Genomic DNA, 5,201 nt, shown 5'->3' with positions numbered 1-5,201 from the left:
CCCATCATGGAGCTCTCCAGTGAGGTTCAAAGTGCCCTCAAACTTCCCCTTTCTGTGCAGAAGGAAGTGCTCAAACATGATATTTGACCAACATTGCAGGATGACTGTCTCTTCTGATTTCACCAGGGGACCTGGGAGGGCCAGGAGGGAAGGTTTTCTGTGGACTCCTAGGAAGAGAGGTCGTGAGTTTAGAAGGCGTCTCTCTTTATCATCCCATCCATGGCACCTGGAATGAGGGAGGCTTCCCTTCTCTGGTGTCTATCTCTCTCCTTCCTCTCTGTGTCTTCATGTTCTTTTCTGTGCCCATAACTCCCAGTGCAGATCCTTCCATCTCTCTCCCTCCCTCTTCTCTGTCCCTCTGTCTCTAGTAGCCTCTGATTTCCTTCCCACTGGGCTCAGCCTCATCTCTTGGGCTGTTGTATCTATTTGGCACTAATGTCTTTCCTGCTGTCTATGTGGGGGTGGAAGAGGAACCAGGATAGGCTGCACGTCCAGGCTCTTAGCAGCCTGGTTCAATCTCTTTTGGATGAACTGGAATCCTTGGCAGGAGGTATGAACTGATCAGCAAGGCAGGCACCAGTGTCCACACACCCTGTTCCTGGTGGGGACTGGGAGCCACTCTCGCCATGTCGGTGCCTTCTTCATGGTGCAGCTTCCATAGGGTGGCTCCTGGTGCTGGTTTGAGGAGTATCAACCCCTCCCTATGTGGATGGAGCCTGGTGGTGGCATCATCACCCCACCCTTGCTGATCTCAGGGTAGCCAACCTTCTCCTTGTTTGGTTTCTTTAATTAATTAATTAATTTTGGAGACAGAGTCTCACTCCTTCGCCCAGGCTGGAGTGAATTGGTGTGGTCTCGGCTCACCGCAACCTCTGTCTCCTGGGTTCAAGTGATTCCCCTGCCCTCAGCCTCCCGAGTAGCTAGGATTACATGCGCCTGCCATCACACCCGGCTATCCTTGTGTCGTTTCTTAACTTGTCCTTGACCCGGGTTCCAGTGTTGATTTCCTGTTGCTGCTGTAGAAAATTAACAGAAGCATGGCAGCAGGAGAGATCACACTGACCCCTTCCACTTCTGGAGACACCCATCGGACCCTGTTTCTCCTGGGCTAAAGTCAAGGCATCTGCAGAGGTTCGTTCCCTCTGGAGACTCGGGAGAATCAGTTCCTTGACTTTTCCAGCCTCTACAGGCCACCTGCATTCATGGCTCGTGGCCTTCCTCCACCTTCAAAGCTGATGGAGACTCCCATTGCGCTGCTCTAATCCCCACTCCCCTCTTCCTCCTCCTTTCATGTGGACCCTTGTGATTACACTGTGCCCAGAGGGACAGTCCAGGCTGTCTCCCCATCTCAAGGTCAACTTATCAACAACCTGAGCTCCATCTTCCACTTCAGTCCCTTCCCCTATAACATAAATAGTCACAGACTCCAGGGATTACAATGTAGTCATCATTGGGGACAATTATTCTTCCCACCGCAGCACCCATTTCCCTGTATTCAATCCCCCTTTACCCCAAATGCAGTCAGGGCCTGCGTGATGGGACCCTCAAGGACAAGCCCACCAGAAGCTCTGGGATTCAGGAGGAGGGACAAGGAGAATCCCAGACAGGAGCCCTCTGACCTGTGACCATGATCACCAGGGGGTTGCTGGGTGCAGACCACACAGTGGGGGAGTGCGGGTGTGAACCCCGACATCTGTAGGTCCCTGCGTGTGCTGTGGTCACAGGGCCCATGGGGATGCCCTTCCAGAATGTTTTGTTGTAGAGCTCAGGGACAGGCATCCCATCTTCTTTGTATAGACTGAAGATGGTAAACCCAAGAGGAGAGTGACACAGAAGAGTCACATGTCCTCCTCAAGGCACCACAGTGCTGGGCCAGGCAGACAGCAAGGGCTTGTCCTGTCCACCTGGAGGAGAACGAGGCACCGCCTTAGACAGGAGGACGTGGAGCCGCCCCTCCCTCCCATTGCTCAGAAGATTCTCCCCACTTTCCACGTTTCTATGGCAACTACCACACCTGGGTGCCCAGGGCTACAGGAAGGACCCACCCCACAAAGACATGGTGTCTCCCTACAACAAAAGTGTCAGCTGAGAACTTTGAGCAAGTGCTGAGTAAGAGACTCCTACTGGATTTGAATAGTGTAAGATTAACTCACACAAACCAACACAAGGCAGACATGGGGTGGAGGGCGTGTCCTTTGTGAATGGAATATCAGCCGATGCGTGAACCACAATACACAACTGAGCCCCCATCAGAGGATTTGGAATGTCAGGGCCATGGCTGTGGCTCCCCCACCTCTTAGGTAGAATGACAGCAGCCACACTGCAGCCCCCACCGCCACGGAAACGCTGGAGGGTGTGAGTTACACCTTTGTCCTCAGAGGCCTGCTGTTCCTAGCACTGCTTTGCTCCCTTCCTCTGCCGGTGACACCACATCCCCACTGCACAGCCCAGCTTGGAGGACCCCAGTCTACCCTCCCGGGTTCCCACAGAACCTGACTCAGCCAGGGGAAAGGAAGGCTGGGGAGGGCAAGGTCAGAACTGTGGGCTGAGCACCCCCGGGTCTCCTCATCCTTGTTCATAAGAAAATCCCCCACTGGCCTTCCCTCCTGTTTCAGGAAAATCCTCTTATGTGGGGAGATGACACCCTAAGGTTTGGAGAAGGACTCACCCTCATGTGGCCAGGCCGCCTGCAGCAAGAAGAACCCTGGAAAGAAAGATCATGATGGAGGATCCATCCCATCCGCACGCAAAGCAGGGCACCCTGCTGCCCCGACTGGGCTGTGTGTCTCGGCAGCCAGGCCCTTGCTGGGCTGAAGGTAAACTTAGCCTCGCTGCCTACCTGCTGCCAAGAAGAGGGCTCTCGGCTGTGGAGAGACCCAGGCTCCAGGCCCAGATCAACACTTCCTGTCCCAGATCTCCACTCCAGGCCCAGATCTCACTCCAGTCCCATATCTCCACATCAGACCCACATCTCCCCTCCAGGCCCATATCTTTACCTCTAGGACGAGATCCCCATCCCCGCACTCCCTCCGTCGATTCCCTTCCAGGACTCACCAACACACGCCATGCTGATGACCAGGAGCGACATGGTGCTGTCTGTGCAGACGGGCGGCTGCGCCCCAGCTCAGCTCAGCAGCGCACAGGATGTTATCTGGCGCCCTGCCCATGCAGTTTACATGCTGACCACATCATGGGAGGGTGACATACACAGGCTCTTTCTACCTTGCATGAGGCCCAGTGGGTGCTCGCTCAAGAGCGGAACATGGCTTCCTGGAAATTGTTGTGACTACGATTGCCACCTTGCATCATTCACTATGACCAGACTCAAAAGACGTCTCAGATCGAACCTCTCATACACAAGATGATTGAATTCTGTGCTTACATTAAAGACTTTTGATGTATTTTTGTTTTTATCTGAGATTCAAACTCTTCTTCATGTGTAATGTGCAAAATATCTAAGAGGTATTATTAACATTATCAGAGGAATTGTGACAAAAAGCCATTCTAATTTTCCTGCTTGAGTGTCTAGTACTAAACCAGAGGCACAAGAATTGCTTGAACCTGGGAGGCGGAGGTTGCACTGAGCTGAGCTCGAGCCACTGAACTCCAGGTTGAGTGACAGAGGAAGAGTCTGTCTCAAGAAAAAAAAAAAGCAAACTAAATAACCTATAATAGCAAATCAGAGGACTCAGGTTACCAAATTTTAAGAGGTTCTATAAGTTTATATAAAATGCAGCATCCTCATGAGAGGGGATAGAGAGAACCACTGGGCAGAAAACTGTGTCTAAAATACATCCGTGGATACACAGTCCCTTTATAGTTGACAAAGGCTGCCATGTAGTTTAAGGAGGAATAGAATATTTTCTCAACAAATAACACAGGACCATAGGGTTACACGTAGGAAAAAATAAATCTAAACTTATCCTCACACTATAAAAACACTTCTTATTTTTTATCTTGTTGTTGTAAATTTTTTATGCTTTATTTTTAAGATTGACAAATAAAAATTATATATAGTGGTTCTTCACTATTCCTGGGTGATTGGTTCCAGGATCCCCATTCAGATACCAAAGTCTGCAGATGCTCAAGCCTCTTGCATGAAATGGCCTAGTGAAGCTGGGCGCCATGGCTCACGCCTGTAATCCCAGCACTTTGGGAGGCTGAGTTGGGTAGATCACAAGGTCAGGAGTTCAAGACCAGCTGGTCCAACATTCTGAAACCCCGTCTCTACTAAAAATACAAAAAAAAAAAATTTTATCTGTGCATGGTGGCACGTGCCTGTAATCCTAGGGGAGGCTACTGGGGAGGCTGAGGCAAGAGAATCGCTTGAACCTGGGAGGCGGAGGTTGCAGTGAGCTGAGATCGCGCCACTGCACTCCAGCCTGGGTGAGAGAGTGATACTGTCTCAAAAAAAAAAAAAAAATAGCATAGCAATTGCATATAACCCATGCACATCCTCCTGTATACATGAAATCATCTCTTGATTACTTATACTTCCTGACACAGCCTACACATCACTCAATTTGTGTCGATTCAACATAGTTTTTTGCTTTTTGAAACTTCGGGGATTTTTTTCTCAAAATATTTTTGATTTATTGTTGGTTCAATAAACACCTGTAAACCCCACAGATATGGAGGAGCGACTGTATATTTATAGTATGAAAGATGATGTGTTGATATGTGTCCCCGTGGAGATGAGACTAACAAGGCCTATGACTCTACAAATGTTTCATGGTGGAATGACTCTGCCAGCTTTCCAGGTCTGCAGAGAGTAAGAATATCACTTGTTCATCTGATTCACGATCCTTGGAACCTCCTATGTGCTGCATCTTTGGATGGAAATTGGAGTCCCAGAGACAAATCAGGCTGCACCCTGCTTCCAGAAGCTCAGAGTCCAGGGGTGAGAACCCAGTGGAGAATAGATGGGGTTATATGGACATAGTAATGATAACACCGGAAGCCTTAGGCAAGAAAAGAGTCCCATTACCGAAACCATGAGAGCAGACATGTTTATTTGAAGGAGGGAAAACTACATTGAAATTGTTAAAAAAAATTTATAAGTTTTACTGCTGACAGAGGCTGAAAGATAGTCTGAGGGGAGGTGGAACAGCATGAGGGAAGGTGGAACAGCACGCGTCTAAGTGCTGTGTTAAGAGGGAGCCTCTTGTGTGTTTGGAATTGTGAGTTCCTCAGTGTGATCG

The 5,201-nt window shown here is 49.6% G+C and overlaps 1 pseudogene; it reads right to left on the bottom strand.

The window, feature by feature from the left end:
- Positions 1 to 6: 6 nt before the first annotated feature.
- On the bottom strand, positions 7 to 3,088 carry LOC116465356 (putative killer cell immunoglobulin-like receptor like protein KIR3DP1; annotated as a pseudogene).
- Between the last annotated feature and the right edge of the window lie 2,113 nt (positions 3,089 to 5,201).

The sequence above is a fragment of the Hylobates moloch genome, unplaced genomic scaffold (genome assembly GCF_009828535.3).
Source record: "Hylobates moloch isolate HMO894 unplaced genomic scaffold, HMol_V3 SCAFFOLD_4604, whole genome shotgun sequence".
Taxonomy (NCBI): domain Eukaryota; kingdom Metazoa; phylum Chordata; class Mammalia; order Primates; family Hylobatidae; genus Hylobates; species Hylobates moloch.
The sequence above is the reverse complement of the archived record's forward strand: the minus strand, read 5'-3'. Positions and strand labels throughout refer to the sequence as shown.